The sequence below is a fragment of the Pogona vitticeps genome, chromosome 1 (genome assembly GCF_051106095.1).
Source record: "Pogona vitticeps strain Pit_001003342236 chromosome 1, PviZW2.1, whole genome shotgun sequence".
NCBI classification, from domain to species: Eukaryota; Metazoa; Chordata; class Lepidosauria; order Squamata; family Agamidae; genus Pogona; species Pogona vitticeps.
Genome location: NC_135783.1, coordinates 242,797,163 through 242,822,882, shown reverse-complemented (window position 1 = coordinate 242,822,882; position 25,720 = coordinate 242,797,163). Strand labels below are relative to the sequence as shown.

The 25,720-nt window shown below is 44.1% G+C and overlaps 1 protein-coding gene across 4 annotated transcripts in view; it reads right to left on the bottom strand.

The window, feature by feature from the left end:
- Positions 1–25,720, bottom strand: part of SPEG (striated muscle enriched protein kinase) — a 150,211-nt gene that overhangs the window by 103,183 nt on the left and 21,308 nt on the right. The window lies entirely within an intron of this gene.

Sequence of the window (25,720 nt, the reverse complement as noted above, 5' to 3'; positions counted from 1 at the left end):
TGGCCAGCTTGGAAGCGGTGCTACCGATGGAGAGAAGGTACCCTGGATCCAGCAAGGCGAGGATGAGCAAAGGTGGCCAAAGGTAGAACCCAAAAACTTGGAGATGGGACTTTGATTTGGATAAGTGGGCATCGGTGCTGCCTGCTGCTGGCACTGGCTAGTATTTTTTTGGATGCTGCACAAGCTCATCCCAAAGCAAGCCCCTTGGGGGACAAGCCTAGGACGAAAATTAGCCGAAGTTGGGAAAACGCAACCTCCATGTTGGAAGGCAGGCAGTATATCTCCTGATTACCAGGCATTGTGGGCAGAGAACAAGGAAATGTTATGATCTGCACACCCCACCCCTGGAAACCTTACATATTTTGGCTGGCCATTATTATAGCTACTGGACTTTACGAACTCTGTAGTTTTCCAAAAGATGTTCGGGAGCAATAAGAGAAAATCACCACCAAACTACAATTCCCAAGATTCTGTTGGGGAGAACCAACACAAGTTGGTCCAGAATATTGCGAGAACAGCAAAGTCCTTCCAGCCAGCTGGAAGTATGACAACTAGAAGATCCAAAAAACCTTGTGGTGTTAACCCTTCCCTGTTATGCTAAAGGAGGGGGGGGCTTCTGAATGTTTTGTTTGTTTCCTGAGTCAGAGTTTCACTCCATGCAACATGTAGACAATCCTCAGCTAGATGCTGGCAGACCAGGGGTAGCAGCAAGTTGTTAAGGGATAGAACTACATGCCACCTGCCCTGCTCCTCCCTATGCTAGCCTGCTGGCTGAGTGCAGTTGAGGATGCAGTTTTGTTGCCCATCACTGTGAAATTTGTATTCAACTACCAGTTGCATTGGTTTTAGTGAATAAGAACTGAAGAGATCTTGTCCTTTCCCTCACCAAGTAAACCTCTCGTGCCTTCTCTGCATGTGCATTCACATAGTAAATATCTTTTCCAATGCAGAAACACAACAATATATATATTTTTACATTGTGGCCACTGTTTGTTTTTTTAAATTAGGTATCACCTCTTTCTGCCCCGCATCTAGATTTTGGCACCAGGTAAATCAAGTCAAATGACAGTGCTATCTATTGGAAAACACCAAGTATATTTAAACCTTAAAATTTGTCTAATATGGAATAATATGCTGAGTCCCATAGTAGATTTTCAGTATTACTTAGACTCCTAGAGTAAAACTCCAGAAAATAATCTAGCTGCTCATCGCCGCCGTCGTCGTTTAGTCGTGTCTGACTCTTCGTGACCCCATGGACCAGAGCACGCCAGGCCCTCCTATCTCCCACTGCCTCCCGGAGTTTTGTCAAATTCATGTTGGTCGCTTCAATGACACTGTCCAACCATCTCATCCTCTGTTGTCCCCTTCTCCTCTTGCCTTCACACTTTCCCAACATCAAGGTCTTTTCCAAGGATTCTTCTCTTCTCATGAGATGGCCAAAGTATTGGAGCCTCAGCTCCAGGATCTGTCCTTCCAGTGAGCACTCAGGGTTGATTTCCTTTAGAATGGATAGGTTTGTTCTCCTTGCAGTCCAGGGGACTCTCAAGAGTCTCCTCCAGCACCACAGTTCAAAGGCATCAATTCTTCGGCGGTCAGCTTTCTTTATGGTCCAGCTCTCACTTCCATACATCACTACTGGAAAAACCATAGCTTTGACTATTCGGACTTTTGTTGGCAAGGTGATGTCTCTGCTTTTTAAGATGTTGTCATGGTTTGTCATCACTTTCCTCCAAGAAGCAGGCATCTTTTAATTTCGTGGCTGCTGTCTCCCTCTGCAGTGATCATGGAGCCCAAGAAAGTAAAATCTGTCACTGCCTCCATATCTTCCCCTCTATTTCCCAGGACGTGATGTGGCCAGTGGCCATGATCTTAGTTTTTTTGATGTTGAGTTTCAGACCGTTTTTTGCACTCCCCTCTTTCACCCTAATTACAAGGTTCTTTAATTCCTCCTCACTTTCTGCCATCAGAGTGGTATCATCTGCATATCGGAGGTTGTTGATATTTCTTCCGGCGATCTTAATTCCGGCTTGGGATTCCTCCAGTCCAGCCTTCCGCATGATGTATTCTGCATATAAGTTAAATAAGCCGGGGGACAATATACAGTTGTTCCATATCCAGTTCTAACTGTTGCTTCCTCTCCCACATATAGGTTTCTCAGGAGATGGATAAGGTGGTCAGGCACTCCCATTTCTTTAAGGACTTGCATAGTTTGATGTGGTCCACACAGTGAAAGGCTTTTGCATAGTCAATGAAGCAGAAGTAGATTTTTTTCTGGAACTCTCTGGCTTTCTGCTGGTCATACTACTATTCAAATGTTAGAAAATGACTTGGTATCATAAAGATCCTTAGGATATTTATCCTTATGAGAAACCTTATGGTATTTCAAGGCAGTAGGTGAATTTAGGACTTTCTGCCAACATGTCAAGAATACTTCCATTCCATAGATGTATTTTAAATGTTTCTCACATTGTCGACAGGATCCAAAACTGGTTTTTTTTCTCATAAATGCACCCAACTTCCCCAAAACTGATCAGGACTGACAAGTGTTTGTCCTTGTGGTGCTTCTTATTATTGGCTTTGGAGAACAGTGTGCAGTGCAGTTAATAAAGCTGACAGGAGAAAAAAATTATTCATTTGAAATGTGGTGCTGGAAGAGAGCTTTGAGGATCTGGATTGTCAAAAAGAAACAACTGGGTTCAACATCAAATCAAGGCTGAACTATTTCTGGAGACAAAAACAACTGAAACTGAGGCTGTCCTACTTTGGGCACATCATGAGAAGACAGGATTCTCTGAAAAACAACAGTGCTGGGAAAGGTGGAAGGCAGCAGGAAAAGAGGAAGACCAAATATGAGATGGGCTGGCTCCCTAAAAGAGACCACAGACTTGAGTCTACAATAGCTGAGCAAGGCGACTGTGGAAAGGACATTTAGGAGATTGCTCATTCATAGAGTCAATCAAAAGTCGCAGGTGACCTGAATATACATACAGTAACAACAGATACTTGAATGCAGCAGAAAAAAAAGAGGAAGGCTAAATATGAGATGGATTGATTCCCTAATGGAAGCCACAGGCTTGCATTTGCAAGAGTTAAGCAGGGCAGTTGAGGCCGTTTTGGAGATTTGTTATGTGCTGTCAAAGGGCTACTTGACAGCACATAACAACAACATGGAGGCTCTTAAATTTCATGTAACTTACTTGGGGGCCTTATTCCAATTAAGGCCAATGTGCATAATCTACCTTTTTGAGCATGAGATGGCTTCAGAAAAAGAGCAGGACCTTTTCCACTTCAGCCCAGATTTCATCATCGAGGACTGCATGCCTTGAACTCAGGGGATAATGTTGTAATGAATAAACCTTTTGGATTATCTTTTTTGGCCTCATCCTGTCTCCATATCCAGTGAAAAACTGGCTCCCAAGAGTTCTGTGAGAGCAGACTGATGGATCACCTTTCAGATACCTGGATTCTGATAGCACAGTGGGTATTGAACGGCCCAAGTAGCCTTCAGATTCTGAGCCCCTCACCCTTGGGTCCATCAGAGTGCAGGCTAAGCAACCAACTTTTCCTTACTCACAAAACTAGCTCATATCTCTGAGCAACTATGAGTGACTAGGCACAATCTCTGTAACTGGAAGCAGCACTGCTCTTAGAAAAAGAAGTGGAAAATATTGTCTGAGACTGAAATCAATATTTGTGACTAGGCTTCAGGTATGTTGCTCCCCTGCTCTAATTTGCCAATGAACAGCTTGAGGCTTCCTCAGGCTTGAAACCCAAGCCAAATAGCCCTGCTGTCCCTACCAGAGAACATCTTATTAAACCTGAGACCTAAAGGTTCAAAACATAGGGAGACACTTTTCTTTTACATAAGAGGTGTAAACCAGGTGTAAACAAATGCAGAGGTCTGAGGTTTAATGCACAGCCTCTCCAGATAGGGTTACAAATTGATGTTGTATGAAATCCTGGCAGGTTTCCTGCCAGTGGACAACAGTGAGCTTAATAGGATTGATGGCCTTATTCCATACAATACATGGCTGTGTGTTCCTATAAAACAGGGGTCTCAAACTCAATTTACCTGGGGGCCGCTGGAGGCAGAGTCTGCGTGAGGCTGGGCCGCATTAGATTTTCCACAAGAAAAGCTTTGTTAAAGCTTTTTGTGTCTGAACAGGGAGGCTCTGTCCACTGACTGGCCGTCATTTATCCTCCTTCTTCTTCTTCCTCCTCCTGCCCCCAGCGCCCTCTGGTGAGAGCCCTGCCTTGCAGCAGGACAAATGGGGTTGACCCAAGGAAGCAGCTCTGTCACCCACTCAGGACGACCCACAGCCGCCGATGCAGGAGCTGCTTCCTTTGCACCCTTTTGCTGCAGATGGGGCACCATGGTGACCAGCCTCTCCAGCGAATCAGGCCAGCTTGCTGAGGGAAAGTGTGCCAAAAGCCATTTGCCACAGTCAGCGGACAGAGCCTCCCTATTCAGACACAGTATATCTAGGTGAGCATTCAAAAGCCAAGGACAGAGGCAAGGCAGAAGGGAAAAGGCGGCTGTCTTTGGCAACGGCCGGGCTTATGCATTGCTCGCCTGGCCGTGAGCAGAAACAGGAAAGGGTGGGTGGGAGGGAAGAGAACAAGTCCTCCTCCTTGTAGGGAACTTGCTTTCGTATGGTTTCTCACCTGCATGTTTTGAGCCAGAAGTAAAATGAGTGCAGTGAACAAGCAAGGATGGCAACCCAGAGAGAGCAAGATTTCCCCCTGTGGTCTGCTCTTGCCCGCATGTTACCATTCTCCACATGGAGGGATGCTGCAGGAAGACAAGGCACCATGTTCTGTGGAGTGGGTGGCAGTAAACTGCCGGGGTTTAAATGCCCACAGATGCACGCGCGCGTACACACACACACACACACACACACACACACACACACACACACACACACACACACACACACACCACACCCCACACACACACACACACACTAGCAGCTGCAGGCGCCCCTTCTGCAAGGCTGGCCCCATCAGCAGAGTAACCTCTCCCCTGTATCCAAGGGCTAATGGGGCTTCCTGGGGCTTCTTGACTCCCACTCTGGCAAGATGCCGTGGTCTTCCCCAGTGTGGCTCAGCAAGACCAGGGGGGAGGGGAGCGCATGCGAGACGGCTGTTCTCTCGGCAGCACTCCCTCCTGCAGGGAGCGGAGGAGTGCCAGGTGGGGGGAAGGAGAAGTGCAGAGGACGAGGTGACAGCAGCAGCAGCCTCGCCAGGTGACCTGTGAAGAGTGGGGTGGGGAGAGAGACCTAAAAGCAAAAGCCCCAGTGGCGCCAAACCTGTGAGGAAGAAGAATGCCGGGCAGGGAGAGGGCTCCCCTTCTGGACATGTGGGTGCTTCGGGGGGGGGCAGGTGGGACCCAGCTCCTATGAGGCGGGAGGAAGCCCCACACTTGCCAAGTAGGTGCTGCTGCTGCTGCTCCCGCTCCTTAAACTTTCATATTAAGGCGAGGGTCACAAACTATCTTCCCGCGGGCCGCAACTGGCCCCTGGGCCGCATGTTTGAGACCCCTGCTATAAAAGCATGTACTTTTGAAAGCAAAAGTAGTATGGACAGACAGTAGTATTTCCATACTCAGATGCATTTTTAAAACATTCATCTGATATATACCACAGCTTCTTATTTAGCATGTTGTAGATGTGTGAAAGGTTTCTCCTGAACATATATTAGCTGAATTGCCTTTACATCTAAAACTATCTTAGTCCCCTGTTCCTATTTCTGTTTTCTAAATAAAGAAGCACACGTGGACCTGCCCCCTCCCCAAAGAGGAGTTTCTGCAATCTGCTCCTATTTTTATATCATTAACTATTACCATTAAGGTCTGTTATTTTGTATATAGAAGGTGTTAAAATAATTAAGTGTAAGAAATGCAACCTTGAAAATGTGTATTGTGCTTAAGATAATAAGGCTTGAACAGCAGCATAGGATCTCATTCCTAGCTAGCTAATACTTTCATGTGGACATGTAAACACTGATGAGAAAAGCCAAAATATTGAAAAAAATCCTTGATCATGAAGCTCCCAGAGCACTACAATGCAGTTATAGCAAACTGGTACCTCTTAGATTCATTCATAACCACTCTGCTTACTTGGGAAAATCATACCTAAGGAGACCAATAGCTTAAGAGGTGTTCAGGTGAACAGGTCAAAATATAAACAATAATGATTTGCTTCCTTAGGAGTTTGCAAGAGAAGAGAAAGCAATAGAAATCCCCTTAGAAAATTTAAGGAAAATGCTTTGCACTGAAAGAAACTGCTCTAGTAGTGAACTGTTTAATACATGCCATTTTATTCATATATTAAACAAGAAACCATGAAGACATTTCACTTGTGTATGGAAATGAAAAGGGCAAGGCAGCATGGAGGGAGGGAAGAACTGTGGATAAAAGAAAGGGAGGGAGGGAGTAGTGGTGAGGTGTCATTGTGGGTCTGCCACAAGGCCTGCCTTGTACCCCTTAAGATAGCCTGCTGCCGTCATATGTGATGGAGGATGTTTTAATGTTGGCAGTATTGAATGGAGATATATTTTAGATATCGAATGAGGAGAACGGTATGTGCCATTCTGTCATTTGACACAAGCAACAAAATGTCTTAGGCCTGTCTTGTCTTTTGCAGTGGTCTTGTGGTGAATTAGGATACCCAGTATGGCGGACAGAGTGATGGACTAGGACCCAGGAGGCTTGGGTTTGAATCCCCACTCAGCCATGGAAGCTCACTGGGGTTGTGAAATTAGTAATGTGATCTTGCCGCCTGTCATCTACCTCCTTTTTCTTAACTTTGTCCAAAGAAGCAGTCGTCACACTCAATTCTTCTAATAAAACTGGTTTATTATTTAACATGTCTTCAATTTTGAGTCTTTTTTATCACCATCCAAATTCAACAATAAATCATAAGTCTTAACATTATTAAAACTGGGTATCTCTTCATGGTATGACAACAGGGAATAACTAGTAACACCGTGAGACCATTTGGGGTTGGCACCCATCAAGTCTGCCCACTTCAATTTTGTGGATTGAATGTCGAACCTTCTTGGTGTTCCCTCTTTATCAAGCCATGAACTATTCTCCGTTGGGGTCTGAAGGGGCTGTGCCCACAGGATGTCTCCGGACTCACTATACATCTCGGCCTTTCTCTTCTCTGTTCTTCCCTCTTTACCCATGCTTTGTACTCTTTCTTTTGCTTTCTCTCCTCTGTCTCCCCCCCAGTAAGTTGGCTTTCGATACACCTGTCGTCTCCATTTCCTTTCAGCATACTCACGGGGCACTTTGAATTCCACCCACTCTACTGTCCAAGGGTCTTCTTGGATCAACTCAACAAGCTCTTCTTTTTCCTCTACTTTCTCCTCTCTTCCCCAATGTGTTTCTACCTGGCAGGATCAACCAGGTACCTCACCCCCTCCTTCTTTCCCCTTTTTATCTTCTTCTTTCCCCACCTTCAGTCTCTTCCTTTATTTCTAATTTACTTAATTCCCTTTCTATAACTCCCGTCTCTTGCTCTTCTGTCTTTGTTTCAGAGTTGGATGGTATACTTTCCTGATCCTGGTTGAGGTGACTCTTCACCTCACACATCCCCCCCCTTAATGTGTGCCATCCGGATCTCCGCTTTGTTTTCCCAAGTGCCCTGTCAGGAGAAATAATCTGCATTAAGGTAGGCTTTCCCTTTCCTGTGTCTGATATTAAAGGAATAAGGTTGCAGAGCAAGGTACCACCAGGTTAACATAGGGTTGTATTCTTTCATTTGATGCAGCCACTGCAATGACGCGTGATCTGTCACCAAATTGAATGGAGCACCCAAGAGATAATACTTAAGGGCATGAGTGGTCCATTTGATGGCTAGAGCCTCTTTTTCAATTGTTGTGTATCTTTGCTCTCTGGGAGTTAGTTTCCTATTCAAATATATCATGGGGTGTTCACTCCCAACTACCTCTTGAGCGAGTACTTCTCCTATCCCCCTGTCTGAAGTGTCTGTTTGCAAAATAAAGGGCAGGTTAAAATCTGAAGCGTATCGCACGGGGTATGAACACAGCTTGTCTTTCAGAGTAGTGAAAGCTTTTTCTTCTCCCCCCCCCCCCACGTACTTTATTACTGTTTTTCTTATGGGTTACGTCTGTCAAAGGAGCTGCTAGTTCTGAGAAGCTTAGGATAAACTATAATATCTGGCTAAACCCAAAAAACTCTGTACTTCTTTCTTGTTTCATGGTCGTGGCCACAATGACAACTTATTTACTTTTCCTTCTTCCCCTTGACCTACCCAAATCCCAAATAACTTACTTTGTGTTGAGCTACTTTACATTTTTGGGGTTTACAGTCAACTTAGCCTTCCTCAATTCTTGCAGCACAGCTCTTAAGTGTGCAATGTGATCCTTCCAAGTGGAACTGAACACAATTATATCATCTATGCAGGCTGCTGCGAATTCCTTTACTGGTGCCAACACATCGTCCATCAATCTTTGAAAGGTCGCAGCTGCCCCATGCAACCCAAATGGCATGTGGGTAAAATGGAATAAATCTCTAGGTGTGGTGAAGGCAGTTTTCTCTATCCATCTTTCTTAACAGAATTTGCCAGTATCCTTTCGTTAAACTGAAAGATGTGAGGAAACTGGCCCTGCCCATCTTCTCTAATAGGTCTTCTATTCTGGGCATAGGGTAGGCATCAAATTTGGATATGGAATTGAGTTGTCAGAAGTCTATGCAAAATCGGGTACCCCCATGTGGTTTGGGCACCAATACTGGGTGGCTATGCCAAGGGCTCAAAGAAGGCTCAAAAACACCTAATTGTAACATTTTCTCTACTTCTTCAATTACTCTCCTTAAATGATGGGGCCATGTTTGACTGGTTGATTGCACCACCACCCCTGGGGGGGTGCATAATTGATGTTCTATTTTCTGTGTATGTCCAGGGATGACAGAAAACACTTCTCCATATTCTCTCTCCAACGTTCTTATTTCCTCCCTTTGACTTTCCTCTAGTTGTTCCGCTATTTCCAACAGTGATATCCTCCTGTCTCAGGTCTTTTGCCTCTGGCCCCAAGCATACCTCTTCTTCCTCTCCAAATAAAGCCTCTCTTTCTTGCCATTTCTTTAGTAGATTTATGTGAAAGGTTTGTATGTTTCTGCTTGCCATGCATCCTTATCTCGTAGTCCACTGGACTAATTGTCTAATCACCTCATATGATCCTTGCCATTGGGCAAACAACTTCGCTGCCTCCTTTCATGTGTTTTCTTTTCCCTTATAATACAAGTCCCTTTTTAGCACAAATTGTCTTTCTCATCGTTTTCCACCTCTGGCCTAGCTTCTCGTAACCACTCCTATAATTCTGGATCATCTTGCTGCCACATCACAATTTGTTTCTTATCTATTTCCCACCTGATTTGCGCCCCCTTCCATCTCTTCCTTTATTTCAAATTTACTTAATTCCCTTTCTATAACTCCCATCTCTTGCTCTTCTGTCTTTGTTTGAGAGTTGGACAGTACACTCTCCTGATCCTGGTTGAGGTGACTCTTCGCCTCACAAGTAAATAATCATCGTTATGTGCCATCAAGTCAATCCTGATTTATGGTGATGCTTTTCAGGGTTTTCTAGGTAGAGAATATTCAGAAGTGGTTTGCCATTCTCTTCTTCTTGGGGCATCCTGGGACTGGTAAAATCACTCCTTAAATAACTCACTTACCTTGAAAGCCCTATTAGAGTCACCATACTCTAATACTCTGTGGTTCCCACTGACTGCACATAATGTCACTTGACAGTGAATTGTGAAGTGTCGGTGCTCATCATGACACTCCCCATAGATAGCCCCTCCCCTTTCTCACAAGGAGAATTTTAGAATGCAAGCAGCAGTAACAGTTCACATCAGCAAACAGGTTATAATAGTTTTGTTTCCAGCAGAAAGCAGGTCTGTTTTCTCAAAGGCTTTCATGGCTGGGATCCAATGGTTGTTGTACGTCTAGAGTTCTAACTCCTTTCCTCTGAAGATGCTAGCCACAGAGACCGGTGTAACGTTAGGAAGAAAAACCTCCAGAACACAGCCAAACAGCCTGAAAAACCTACAACAACCATCCACTGTTTTTCAAAACAACAAGCTGGCTCCAGCAGAACAAGGTCAATGAATTACAGTCTTGGCAACTGAATGAATGTTTTGGTTAAAATCTGTAAAATTAGATATAAGATTAATGTAAACTCTGTTGTGAATGGAAAAGGTTGATTGTCCAACCTTATAGCACCATTTACATTGTCGAATGTAAATTCATGAGATATAGGATTTATGTAATCTAGTTATTTCTGGAGTGGTAGTGGAAACAGAATATCAGAAGTTAGAAAGGATAGTCAAAAATAAATGTTAATCAACAGAATTATTCCTCAATCAAGAAATAGTGTAAGAGTGAAGTCTATGAGAAAATACATTACAATAGCTCATAAAGTAATTTCTTACTATTGGAAGATCTGAATTAGCTGATAGGAAAATTTTATGGTTAAAAAAAGAGAAAAACAATTGTAAACAGGTGTGAAAACAGTTCAGAAGAGACAGCCAGATATCTTTTCAAGAAGAAGTGACAATTATGCTGGGCAAGTGTCTCCTAGAAGGGAAGAAAAAATAAAGCAGTGCAGCAACAAATGCACAGAAGACATGAATTTCCTTCCATAGACTTCAATATGGCATGGCTGGGCGAGCAAATATTTTTCTATATGTATGTTCTTAACATGGTTTTTAAGAGTCTAAGAGAAGTTTTTCGCTTTATATATTATTTTAAAAACTTTGATGTTTTTATATGCATTTGCCAGACTACATTTAAAGCTTTTAAAGTTATACCGCTTTTTAATTTTCACTGATGAATTCTAGAAATGTGCTCTCCGCCTTTACAGCTATAAGTTCTTGTATTTTTAGAATGTAACCTAAAGCATTCCTTTCGATATTTAATTGTATTTTTGCTCCTGTATTTTGGATGCAAATATGCAAACAAGTGTTTGCCTACAACTCAAGTTCCTATATTTTTAACATACTGTATTTTTCCGTGTATAAGACTATACTTTTGTCTAAAATCTTTAGACTAAAAAATTGAGGGTTGTCTTACACATGGAACTAAGCTGAGGAGAAAACAAAAACAAGTGGAGGGGAAAGCAGGGATCCTGCAGGGCTTTGATCCCTGCTTTCCCCTGCACTTGCTAAGCCTTAGCAAAATGAAAGCAGGGATCAAAGTGCTGCAGGATGGCTTTGATCCCTGCTTTCCCCTCTGTTTACTAAGTCCCATGGGGCTTAGCAAAAGGAAGGGGGAAAGGATCAAAGCAATCCCTTGGCTGTATAAGGAGGAAAAAATGTGCAGTCGTGGGATTGTTTTGATCCTTTCCCCGCTCCTTTTGCTAAGCCTCGCGGGCCTTAGCACGAAGGGAGAAAGCAGGGATCAAAGCCATTCTGCAGGGCTTTGATCTACTTCACCTTACACTTGATAAGCCGCACTTAGATTTCTTAATTTTGGATTAGAAATGTGGTGGGTGTCTTATACATGGGGGTGTCTTATACACGGAAAAATACAGTATGTGCCTCCAATTTTCTTCATAACTGTATGACTTTTGCCTTTTACTACTGTGAAATAAATCTGTGCATACAAACATAAAAGCAATGTAGTAAAGCTTGTATAAGCGTTTATTAATTCCTGATCACCCTTCCTTTTTCCTCCTTAGTTTTCCCTTATCTTGTTGTAATTTTTCCTTTGTATGATTTATTTAACCGTATTGTTGTTGTTTATCGTTGTAAGCCGCCTAGAGTAATCTTGGTTGATTAGATAGGCGGGATATAAATAAAATAAATAAATAAATAAAATAAAATAAATAGATAAGCTTATGTTGCCTGAAATTGTTGCAACAGTGCAAAGATTTATAGTTTGATACTCAGATGAATATAGTTATGTGTCTGAGATTGAATGGTTTCATTAAGCACTTAACCCTTTATTGGGACAAGTGCCAGCTGTGATTACCCTGGAGGTCTATGGAATTTCTGTAGGACTATTATAGAGTCATGTATCTAATTTCTATATCTGACATTGGGGCTTACTTTTAGTTATATAAGCAGGTTAGCACTGTACCTCCAAATATGTAAATTTTCAAGGTGCATGGGAGAAAGTGTATCTCTAAAAATACCAAGGAGGACAATCTAAAGGCCACAATTCTCTTTGCAAGTGCTATAGCATTTCATCAAGAGAATCCAGTACGTTAAGGAAATTCAACAATGTTTCAGTCATTAAGACTGAATGGGTCCAATTGCATTAGCCTGGAGAGAACCAGAGGTGGGTGGATAACTAAACAAAGAGAAGGAAACTTTTTCAAAAGCAGAAATATCATTAATGTTGATTTGAATGGATCTTCTCCCTTCAGAAAGCTATTTTCCCTTTTCTGAACTGGCCCAATAAAAACAGTCTGCCAAACCATCATGTTGCTATTCTATTTTACAAGCATAGTGTGGTAATTCATCTGTAATAGTGGCCACTTTTGAACTGATTTTTTTCCACACCAGAAATGAGCTATCTGTCTTCCAGCTAAATACAATATTTCCTTTTGTTGACTTAACAGACCATGACTAGACAAAACTAAATGTGTGAAAATACATCAGGAAAGAAGTACTGTATACAGTACAATATAGCAATTTCCACAATGTCTTGTGTTACACAGAAGTATGCCATGTAAAAATGATCCTCTGCCATGCAAAGTCCCTCAACATGGCTCCTGCTATTCAACTTCAATTAAAAAGAGAGGTTACTTACCTGTAACCATGGTTCTTCAAGTGGTCATTCTGTGAATTCACACAATGAAGGGTTAAGTCAGCGCCTGCGCGGGTCCCTCGGAACGTTCTCGAGCTCTGTAAAAGAAACATAATTAGGAGTGCCTATACTGCGCATGCTCCGCCCGCCCCAACCTCAGTTCCATTTATCCGCCAGTCAAAGCAATAATGACAGTAATACTGCAGTGACGGATAGTGGGGAGGTCGGGCGGGCTTGTGTGAATTCACAGAATGACCACTTGAAGAACCATGGTTACAGGTAAGTAACCTCTCTTTCTTCAGCGTGGTCTTCTGTGAATGCACACAATGAAGGGTGACTAGCAAGCTTGCTTACCGGAAGGTGGGCCGTCACTGTAGGGCGGATGCCAAGACAGCTCTACCAAATCTTGTTTCCCTTTTAGCTCTCGTGTCCAGCCTGTAATGGGAGATGAACGTGGACACTCTGGACCAGGTGGCCGTCCTGCATATGTCAGGTAAGTCAATCCCTCTTAAGAGCGCTGTTGAAGAAGCCACCGCCCTGGTGGAGTGGGCGCGGAGGCCAGCAGGAGGAGATTGATGCTGAAGCTGATAGGCCAAAGCTATGGTAGTAACCAGCTAGCGGGATATTGAGGAGGGAGAGGCTGGGAGACCTTTTTTACAACCAAAATAGCAGAGGAAGAGCCTTGGGGATAGGCGAAAGTCCTTGGTACGGGCAACATAAAAGGAAAGTGCCCTCCTGACGTCGAGGGTATGGAGCATGCACTCGGTATTGTTGGTAGGCTGAGAGAATAATGTGGGAAGTATCAATGGTTGATTCAGGTGAAACTCGGAAACGACCTTGGGAAGAAAGGAAATATCGGTATGTAGGACAACTTTATCCTTGAAAAATTGCAGGAATGGTTGGTCAGCTCTGAGGGCAGCCAGTTCGCTGGCTCTGCGGGCAGATGTGATGGCTACGAGAAACAAAACTTTAAGAGACAACAACTTAAGAGAACAGGTAGCCAGAGGTTCAAATGGAGAACGCATAAGTGCATTGAGGACCAGGTGTAAGGACCACTGGGGTACTAAAGGTCTCATCGGTGGATGCAGGTGCGTAACTCCTCTGAGAAAGGTTTTAACCGTGGGATGAGAAAAAAACCGAGAGGAAGGGGAATCTCTTGGTTGAAAAGAAACAATAGCCGCTAAGTAAACTTTCAGAGTAGAGAGCGATAACTTGAGGTCGAATAAATGGCGCAGGAACTGCAGCGTAGTGGAAAGAGATGCTGGTGAGGCTTGAAGTCCTCTGGATCTGGTAAATTTAAGGAAACTTTTCCATTTATGAGAATATAACGTGGAGGTGGACGGTTTTATGGAATTATCTAATATCTCCCTGATCTCGGGGAGATCCTCCACGCAGTGAGGTGTAGCGTGTTCAGGTCCGGATGGCAAACCTTGCCTGCATCCTGAGTGAGTAGAGCTGGAAAGTTGGGGAGTCTCAAAGAGTCTATTGCCAAGTCCATGAGAGTTGGAAACCAGGGTTGCCGAGGCCAGAAAGGTGTCATCCGAAATTGCTTCTGCCGACTGAAACCGTAGTTGAACCAAAGCTTTTTGAATGAGAGGGAATGGCGGAAATAGGTAGAGCAGACGGTGCCTCCATGAGACCATGAAAGCATCCCCCATTGAGTTCTGTCCCCTTCCTGCCCTGGACGCATACAGAGGGCATTTGGCATTTCGATGGGTGGCAAATAAGTCTATTTCGGGAGTGCCCCATCGATGGCAAAGCTGGTGGAAGACTGAGTCGTGGAGCTCCCATTCGTGCATCTGGTTCACAGTCCGGCTCAGCCTGTCTGCAATTACGTTCTCGGTAGTCGATATGTGGACCGCTCTCAGAAATATGTGGTGCTTGTAGCACCATTCCCAGAGAGTTACTGTTAGGAACAGCAGGGACTGAGAACGCGTGCCTCCCTGTTTGTTTATGTAGTGGAGGGCTGTGGTGTTGTCGGTGACAATCTGGACTCCACGGCCCCGCACCAGGGGAAGAAAGGCTTTGAGCGCCTTGAAGACAGCCAATATTTCTAAATGATTGATGTGTAGTGTTCGTTGTTGTGGCGACCAAAGAGCATGGACACGATGTGGACCACAATGCGCCCCCCAGCCGGTAGGACTGGCGTCTGTGGTGACTTGAACAGTTAGGCGGAGAGGACGAAAAGGTCGTCCTATCTGTAGATGCGGTACATATGTCCACCATTGAAGTTGTAACGCTAGTTCCTGTGTGACAAGGAGGCGCTTCTTGTGATGGTCCTGAAGAGGATCGAATAGAGATAGGAACCATGCTTGTAGGGACCTTAGCTTGAGACGTGCATGAGCCAACGCTGGAGTGGTTGATGACATAAGTCCCAGTAGATGTTGAGCAAGTTTGGCTGGCACTGTATGTCCGGGTCGAAACTTCGTTATTGCTCCGCGGATCTTCAGAATTCTGTCCCTTGGTAGGAAGATCCTTCCTTTGCGGGCATCGATTGTGGCACCAATATAATTTACTACCCTGGATGGCCTGAGATGTGACTTTTTGTAGTTCACCGTGAGACCCAGACTGTTTAGGACATGAAGGGTGAACTTTGTGTCCTGTATGGCCTTTTTGCTGGAAGACGAGACCACTAACCAATCGTCTATGTATGGGAAAACATGGACACCGTTGAGCCTGAGGTATGCCGCCACCGGGGCCATGCACTTCGTAAAAGTCCGAGGTGCCGTCGCCAACCCGAATGGTAGGGCAAGGTACTGATAAATAGTGTCCCGGAAGATGAAACGGAGGAATTTGCGATGATCGCGGTGAATGGTGATATGAAAATAAGCGTCCTTTAAATCGATGACTACAAACCAATCGTTTTCTTTTAATAGGTGAATAATGGATTCCAACGTTACCATCCGGAACCGTCGGGGATGCAGGTAAGTATTCAACTCTCTGAGATCGAGGATGGGTCTCATGCCTCCATCCTTTTTGGTTACTGCAAAATACCTTGAATAGAAGCCGTTTGCAATGTCCCTTTTTGGTACCTTTTGAATGGCACCCTTTGGTAGCAAAGAATGAACCTCCTCCTCTAGGACAGGGTTGAATGTAGTATACTCTGCCCGACCTAAAGGAGGATATTCTGTGAACTCTAGACGATACCCTAAAGAGACGATACTTAGAACCCAGGAGTCGGTTGTAATGGTGGACCAGTTTGGAAAAAATGGCAGCAGTCTTGTATCTGGAGCGGAATTTATCTGTGATACCTCTGAGTCAAAGATATTGCTTGTGCTTTCTCGTAGGTTGCTTGAAAGACTGTCGACGTTGGGATGGCACATGCGAATGGTAAGTAGACGTTGCGGAAGCGACGGGGGGAGGTCTCGATTGTGGTTGGGTCTTGAATTGTCTGTATTGCTGAACCGGCTGATTATATTGAGGGGAGGACTTCTTCCATTGGTATCTGCCAAATCTAGGTTGGGGTTGGATGTAATACGATTTGGCAGTTCTTTTAGCCTTATGGAGTTCTTCAAGATGATTATCTGTCTTTTCACTGAAAAGACCAGAACTGTCAAAGGGCAATCCCTCCACCTTAGCTTTCACATCCTCAAAAATATTTGCAGCACGCAGCCAAGCGTGTCTGCGGAGAGTGACAGCTGTAACCAATATCCTTGCTGCTGCCTCAACTGAATGTCTAGTAGCAATCCTCTGATGCTTCGAAACAGTCTGCGCTTCCTCGTAGATGTTAAGGAAAGCCTGGCGGGTGTCCTCAGGTATCATTTTCAAACCTGAAAGGGTCTTAAGCCATAACTGTTTTTGATAAGCTTCCAGTGCGGTTTGATGGTTAGCGACACGGAGAATGAAGGAGATCAGAGAATAGAGACGTCTGCCAATCATTTCCAATTTCTTTCCCTCCTTATTGGTGGGGACAACGTGGGCCTTGCCGGATGGTCTAGTACAACTTGTCTCCACGATAAGAGAATTGGGGATTGGATGCTTAAGTAAAAATTTCGCATCAGTCCCATTGATTTTGTACATATTCTCTGTGCATTTTGCTAAAGGTGTGGAGGCTGAGGGGTGCTCCCATTGTTCTTTAACGATGTCCAATAAGGCTGGCAAAAAAGAGATGCTAGGGGGCGGGGAGCAGTCCTTATTAATATCACCGAAAATAAGGTCCTCCTGAATAGGGGCTGGATCATCTACCCGCAGCTTCAAAGTTTTAGCAAGGCGCGACATCATTTGTGAATACGATGTAAAGTCCTCTGAGGGAGAGGGGTCATGCGGGTCACCTGTGTCCGACCCCACAGTCTCCCCTTCTGGCAATTCCTGAGGCTCAGGTTGGGGAGTAGGCTCTGCCTCCGAGCTCGAAGACCGAGAAGAAAATGAAACGTCCTCGTCCGATGAGGAAACATGCCCCCTCTTTCGACGTGGAGATTGACCATGCGGTAATTTAGGAGTGGGGCGCTGTGGTGGGATGGGTGCGCCCGATGTCGAAGGTGGGAGAGAAGGACCGAGCGGAGGTTGCGGCAGCGATGGAGGCTGTTGAGGGTTAGCCTCGGCGCCTCTGTGGTGTCGACGTCGATGCCTCCTGGGCGGAGTCGACGCGGAAGATGTAGAGGAGACGTAGATGTATTTAATCTTGCGCCGATGTCGATGGCATTCGGGCGACGTCGACGTCGAAGATGTGGATGAACGGTGCCGACGGCAATGCCTACGTCTCTTGCGCCGGTCAATTGAAGAGGAGTCATCCGACGTCGATCCATATCGACGTCGGGAACGTCGGTGTCTCCCAGCGCCATCCCTGTGAGGGGATCGATGGCGATCTCGGGAGCAGTGTCTCGTCTTTCTCACCCGTTTCCTTGGTGGTGAAGGGTGGTGAGAAGACACCAGAGACACAGAGTGAGCCGGAGAGCCCCGCCCGCTGGATGCGGGACTGACAGGGGCAAAACCCAAGCTTGTAGTGGCTTGTACAAGCTGACTTGGCGTCGGTGATGTAATGCCAAGGGGTAAAAGCGGCTCAACTTGTCGAGGGGGAAGCGGTGCAAACGCTTCAGACACAGAGTCCTTATCCCTCGAAGAGTCCTCCAAAATAGGGGACGGGAGGTTGGTGGCTACGGCAGACATCTGAGGAGTGGGGTCCTTGGATTTAGCCGACCCCTTTGATTTTTCCTTCTTTCCAGGTTTCGCAGCGGGGGCTGTCTTAGGAGCGGGCTTCTTCTTTGGAGCGGACGACTTTTTGGTTGTTTTTTCAGCAGGTACATCCGCCGCTTTGGTAGTTAGTGACTGGGTTGCTGATCCTTCCGTATGGGAAGTAGAGGAAGAAGCAGGGAGCTCCATAGAGGATGGTGTAGAGGCAGAGAGAGCGGTGTTCCACAGATGTAATTTTAGCCGCTGCTGCCTCGCCTTCAAGGCGGCCCTAGTAAATGCCTGGCAATGCTCACAGTTTTGGGGAGAATGGGATTCCCCTAAACAAAAAAGACAAGTATCGTGTCCGTCCTGGAAAGGGATCTTTGCAGAGCAAAGGACACACCGACCGAAAGGGCCAGAGGGTGGAGGCGGCATAGACACCCTAGGGAAAATGGCCGGTAAAAAGGGCGGGAAAAGGGGTAACGACTCACAAGTGAGTCGAGAAAAAACGTAGGCACCAGAAAACGAGTCCTAAGGCTTAGAGAAGGTCCGTAACAGTCCAAGGTCGAAATCCGAATAGACAATCCGAGAAAAAACAATAGAACAAGCGAGAAATAGCAAGAGCTCAAGCCGAAAGAACCACTTCACACGGCGGAGAAATGGAACTGAGGCTGGGGCGGGCGGAGCATGCGCAGTATAGGCACTCCTAATTATGTTTTTTTTACAGAGCTCGAGAACGTTCCGAGGGACCCGCGCAGGCGCTGACTTAACCCTTCATTGTGTGCATTCACAGAAGACCACGCTGAAGAAATTTGATCACAAAACACATTAATGTGGTATTGGGAGCTAGCATTTGTAGCAAAAGTTAGGCTGATCTAAAATGGACCCAACAGTCTGTACTTAAGTCAAGTATTCTACTTGAATACACAAGCAAGTCCTCTCTGCAGGAGAGGAGCATATGAGGAGCTCACTGCGTCATTTCATGCAGGGGGTAAACCAAACATATCTTCAGGGCTTCAGATACCTGCGTGCAGCTAGGAAAGAACAGCTTAACACTTCCGATAAGCTGATCCTGTTAGCCTCACAGAGAGTGAGAAGAATTCGTTCTTTCAAAAAGAAAACAAAGAATTGTTGTTATTTTTTATCTATCCAGAGCTTCAATACATGGAATTTCCATGTGAAGGCATCATATGGATAAGGTCTAACTAAAAACATACCTCTCTGAAAACATTTCTAATTCACAATTATTTTTAGCTCATCCCACATCCATTTGGTCTAGTGAAACAATTTCCTTTGCTCTCCAATGTTATTAATCTTGAACTTCTATAAAATGCATGTAGCCATTCTCACAGCACAATCTAAAACCTATATGAGGAGAACTGAGTTCTATTTATTTCAGAGAGGCTTACACCCAAGTAACTTTGTATATTGGTATTCTAATATACACAGCCCGTTCTTGGATGTATACCTTAACATGGTGAAGGGGTTTGAGTGTGTCAGAGAAGCTGAGAGCAATGCCATCAGGAGGCCAGACTCCATTACGAGCCTGGACTCCTAGTAGGGTTACTCAAGGAGGAATGATCACAGCTGAGATACCAGACTAAGATGCATCTACCCTCTTCAAAGGTAACTTGAAAATAACTTTGAAGAGAATTGGTAGTTTAGGTGTTGATGGGGACAGCAGCTACTGGGCAGCAGTGTTAGCTGAAGGTCTCATTGGTGGGAGAAGCAACAGCAGTGACACTCAAGCTAATTTTTGTTAGTACTGCGTAAAAGATGGCAATGGTAAACCATTGCTGAACTTTTTTTTACTCTTAAAGTAGGAGGTAATAGTAAACCACTGCCAAACTCTTCTTACCTTGAAAACCCTGTGATAAGATGGTCCAAAATGAAACAAGAGATAGTGCTGGAAAGTGAGACTCCCAGCTACTGGGGAAGAGCAAAGAACAAATACAAATTATGCTGTTGCTAATGACACAAATGAATTAAAACTGAGTGGCTGACACACATGGAAGTGAAAGGAAAGTCCGATGCTGCACAACACATACAATTGGAGCATATAACGTGAGACATATGAATCAAGTTAAACTGGAAACTGTAAAGCAAGTAATAGAATGTTTAAACATTGCAGTGCTTGGAGTTAGTGAATAAAAATGAACTGGATTGGGATATTTTCAGTCTGACAAATACAATGTGTATTCTTTAAATGAATTCAGAAGAAATGGAGTGGAGGTAAGATGTAGTATAGGCAGTTAGGGGCTACAGTTCAAAGGTCTTATTGCATAATTTTAATTAGACTGGGGAAAACCTATCAACATATGTTGAAGAAGATGAAATTGAAAGCTTTTATGCAAGCATCCAGGAGGAAATTGATCACACACCAAAACAAGACATGTTTGGAATCATAGGTGACTGAAACACAAAAGGAGGAAATAAAGCAGAACCAAATGTTGGAATATTTTGTTTAGGGCAGGGGTCCCCTGTCCCACAGCCCAATGACAGCCCGTGGGTTTCCCAGGACTGGGTTGTGGAGACGGATCTCCACTCCCCCAGCCATCCGCACAGTGGGCGTGTCACACACACGGGTAGGCATGTTGCACCCACCTGTACACATAGACATAAAGGCCAATACAGAAATCAAATAGACTATGTAATTGGAAGCAGGAGATGGAGAAGCCCTATTCTCTCTGCCAGTACAAAACCAGGAGCAGAGTATGGTGCTGATCATGAAATGTTAATATCCAATATTCGAGTAAAGCTGAATATGAACACTGAATCTAGTGCCAAAATAAAATTTAAATACCATTCCTAATTAATTTAAAGTCCACATAAAGAACATATTTGCATTACCAAATTTAGTTGTGAACCAAATGAACTGTGGATTCAAACCAGAAAGCAGAAGTTGACAAAAATAGGATCAGAACCCTGAATACAACTTTTAGCAACTGTGATACAGAGACAATTATAGCTAATAAAATACTCTGTGCAAAGAAATAGAGAACTACAGAAGGGGGAAAGTAATATATCTCTTCCAGAAGATCCAAGAAGTCAAAGAGAAATTGAAGCCTAGATTAGGAATGCTAAAAGACCAACGAGGAAGCATACCAAATGACCAAGGTCAAATGAAGAGAAGGTTGAAAGAGCATATTGAAGACATATGCAAAAGAGATAAAAGAATGACAGATTCCTTTTAAGAGGAATTATATGATGAAGAATCTGCAGTTGAACAAAGTGATGTGAAAGCTGCTTTGAAAACACCAGGAAGAAATGAACCACCAGAGGTAGATGGAATATCAATAGACCTATTTCAAGCCACAGAGACTGAATTTGTCAAAATCCTAACACAAATAATGCAACAAATATGAAAAACAAAACAATGGCTCACAAACTGGAAACATCTAATATACATATACAGTAACTACAGGACCATTGTTCTAATGTCCCATGCAAGTGAAGTAATGCTCAGGGTGTTGCAACAAATGAGCAAGAAATGCCTGATGTTCAAGATGGATTCTGAAAAGAAGGAGACAGCTGAGATCATATTGCAGGAGAAGAATACACTCCTGAATATGCTATAACTAGAAACACCAATGCAATTATTAAATTTGCGGATGATATGACAGTGGTGGGGCTCATAAATAAGAACAATGAGTCTGCTTATAGAAAGGAAGTACAAAGGTTGATACTTTGGTGTAAAGAAAATAATCTCACACTTAACATCAAAAAAACTAAAGAACTCATAATTGATTTTAGGAGGAAGAGAAATGTACATTTACCACTGTACATAAACGGTGAGGAAGTGGAGAGAGTTGGTAGTTTTAAATTTCTGGGTACTTACATCTCAGAGGACCTCTCATGGACTATAAATGCCAACATGCTAATGAAGAAGGCACAGAAGAGGCTGTATTTCCTGAGAATGCTCGGCAAGTTAAATTTATCTCAGCATTTTCTTCTGTCATACTATCGTAGCACCATTGAGAGTGTCCTAACCTATGGCATTCTGGCATGGTTTGGGAGTAGCTCTGTAGCGGACAAAAAAAACTCTACAGAGAACCATTAAAATTGCCCAGAATATCATCGGGCTCCAGCTACCAACCCTGGATGATATCTTCACATCCCGCTATCTGAGGAAGTCACACAGCATCCTGAGAGACTCTTCCCATCCTGCTTATAACTTTTTTGAACTGTTACCGTCTGGCAGAAGATATAGAACAATTAAGACTCGGACCACACGTTTTCTCAATAGTTTTTATCCCAGAACTATAATTGCAATTAATAATGAGCTTCAAGACCACCAGTAGTGAATAATTAGTTGGACTGTGTTACTTGGCCTGTGGTATAGATGTTTGTATTTTTAGTGGGGGACTTTTAGTGGGTGGGGAGTGTTTGGGGAATTTTATGTTTGTGCATGTGTCTGGTCTCTGGGTGTCTTCTCCTCCATCATCATCCTTTTAATACTGTTCTACTTTATTGTTTGCAGCCTCTCCGTATTTTCTCCATATCCGTAAACCTGCCAACTGAGGATAACACATTGTGCCCATGTGGCCTCTGATCCATGAATGCTCAAATCAATTGCTTAGTGTTTAGATAGGATTCTCTGTAAAATTTTTAAGGAACATGTCCCATTGTCTCCAAAAGTCTAAAGAGAGGCAATGATCAATGGGAGACAGGTATTAAGAAAGAGGGATGCTGGGAGAATTTGCGGTCTATTTTAACCATTTGTTTGCAGCAGCATAAATTTCTTCCAGCCTTCAACACTGGGGAGTATAGTTCTGTTATACTAAAAAGAACCTGTCTGACATTCTCTTAGTGTACAGAAATTGTCAAGGATTCCAGCTCAGGGAGCAAGAACTTCACTGTCTCCTTGCCAAGGTTTCCTTAGATAAGATCATCATGGCAAGGGTCCCAGAATCGTTTGGGTCCTGTGTCATATTGTATGCAGCCATGGACCTTGGAGAGAAAGATCTCATCAGGGTGGTGACCATGACATCATAAGTGCCTAAGATGCCCCAATGGGAGAAAGAAGCAATCAGACTGCAACCTGACTCCCCTGTTTAGAGCTCCAGTCCACAAGGCTAACAGGGGCTTTTTCAAGATGAGCTGCATCATCACAACACAGGCTCTTCTCCATGTAATTCTGTGACCTTCAGTGAACAGAGGCCTCATCTGGCACTCCCTGTGGTGCATTAAGAGGCAGCGTGATGTACAAGGAAAGTCACATTTTAAAATGTGGGGTGTTGAGGCTCTTTTAAGCCACAAGCCTCACACATAGCAAGGCTGTCTACATACTCTCAGATGGCATTAAAAGGTATAAAATGTATGGCAAATTGGTATCTAAAAATATCTTTCAGAACAATGTAATGGTTGCTAACATGTGCAAAGGTTTTTGTCACATGGTACCATTTCCAATTACTCTGTTACTAGTACTCTTGTAAACTCTAAAAATTACTGTATTTGTTGTAAAGAGAAAGAAAAAAGGATCACATTTTGAAAGTAATTCCTTAATCTCAGCAAACACACACATCACCCCTACCACACACACCCTCGCACAGAAGCTTGCTTATGTCACTTGCTTTCTGCTTCATTAATAATCTGCTTTGCCTAATGCAAAGCAACCATACAGACTTTCATCTAACAAACTCTGGCATGTAGGCTGAGCCAAACATCCAGGGAGCCACAAGCTCATTCTCTACATGACACATATGGACATGTAAGCAGAACAAAAGGTGAGAATCACATCACAGTGGAAACACAAAAACAAAAACAGGAGGCACCAGTTTCCTTCAGCAGATGAGGCGAGAAACAGCTTGCTGTCCTGCTGCTGTGACAAGAATGAAGGCATGGAGCGTGGTAGCAAAATTACTACCCTCCTTTTAAATCTGGCAGGGCTCCTGAACCTAGCAGCTGTATATAGGCAAAAATTTAGCAGGTAAAATTCTTCCGAATGCTTGCTTGTCATCCAGGAAAACTTTTTACCTGCTAGTTCACAGGCTGCTGTGCAGCAATCAAATGCCCAGAAACTGTGCCGGATAAATATCGGCAACCCTAACTGCTGCATTTCTCATATGCCGATAGTTTTCGGAGTCAAACAATACGTGACACATAGCACATCTTTAGAAGATAAAGTCACCTGCCTTTCTGAATGTGAATGAAGCTAGTGTTTACATCCCAGTGACCAATAACAAAACATAGCAAGTTATTTGCAGACTATGCAGTACATGAAAAGTCCCTTCTGTAGCCATCAGAAATCTTCTGGTGCTTGACAAATTCCCTCTTCTAACGGCAGGCTAATTCCACCCTTAAATACAAAGACCTACAGAGGCAACCATAGGCTCTACAGCAGCGGCTGGGTACCCTTTTCTCCCCACATCCTGTCCTGAGGGTGGGTGGGACTGCAGAAAACTGCAAATGGGGCTAGAGCCAAGAATTAGCCACCTCACTCTCTCTTATTTTTCTTTCTTTCCCTCTCACTCAGCTGCACTTTTCTGTCCGTTCCATGGTCTGGGCAAAAATGGCCTCTGCTATCTGCTTTTCAAGGGAAGTTAAACTCTCCTCCCCCACTTACCACAGGCTCCAGAGCTCGCAGCTTTCTCCCACTGACATCACAGATAATATATACAGTATGTTCATTATATGACTGTAACAAGATCATGCCAAACTAGCCCCCTCAATGTTCTCTACATGAAGAGGGAGTTCACACTAATTCTAGAAGAGGACATGGGACCCCTCACAGTCGTGAGTAGGGAGCTACCGCCCACAACCCTCGCCACTGGACCACAGATAAACCATTTACAGTATACTTGTGCACACACAGGGTCCTTTTAAGGAGAAAGGTGAGGTAAAATATTTTAAATAAAAATAAATAAAAGTAAACAGAGCATTGGCAAAAAGAGAGTTTTGAGGAGCCCATCATTTCAGGGCACTCCTGGCATCTTAATTGTACACAAGGAGCCTATTTCACTTGCCTTTTCCGACAGGGGCCCTATGAAACCAGCTGCTAAACAACCCCTTCACAATACCAATAAGTACCTTTGTGCAGTACTGGCAGGTCCCAAGGGATTTGGCTTCACTTGCCCCCCAGGAACTGCAGCTTCAAAATAGCCGTTCCAGATTTAGCCTGCTCACTTCACCCTTCTCCAGATGGTTGGGACTTCAAGGAGGAGAGACTTCAGCAAACTGGGTGGAAGGCCTGCAGGTATCGTCTAACGCGGGCCCTACAAGAGGGGAGCCAGCAGGGCCTTTTGATTGGTGTCTCCTCTCAACCAGCAAGGAGTGCTGGACGTTGCAGCCCCACTGCTTCAGGACAGCTGCATTTTGTCCACTCTTGCTCAGACTGTTTCAGTCACTGCTCTTTCTCAGCCCTATCTGGAAATACTAGGGGCTGAATTTGGGACTTTCAATATGCAAAAACTGTACTCTACCCTGGACAGTGTGATGCTAAATACTGTACTATCTACTGGCGAACAACAACAGGAAGGAAGAACAATTGCCTTTGAATCATTTCTGGCCTTCCCAGAGACACCCGTTTGCCTAGTGTGGGGAACCAGGAAGGTGGACTGAACATCAGTATTTGAGCTATTGTAGCACAGTCTTCTTATCTTGCATATTATAGTATTTTATGTTCTCTTGTTGTTTCAGCACTGTTTTGTTAATTCATCCAGCTTTATCTCCTGTGCAGACAAGATAATGTATGTTTGGCTGTGAAGTTCTATTCTTCCCATAGCAAACATGCCTATATGTAGCTTTTAAAGTTGCTGTTCAAGCTATGTATGCCTAAACAGGAACTGTCCAAAAAGGGACTTTTCAACTCATCACAGTGCTTGTACCATTAG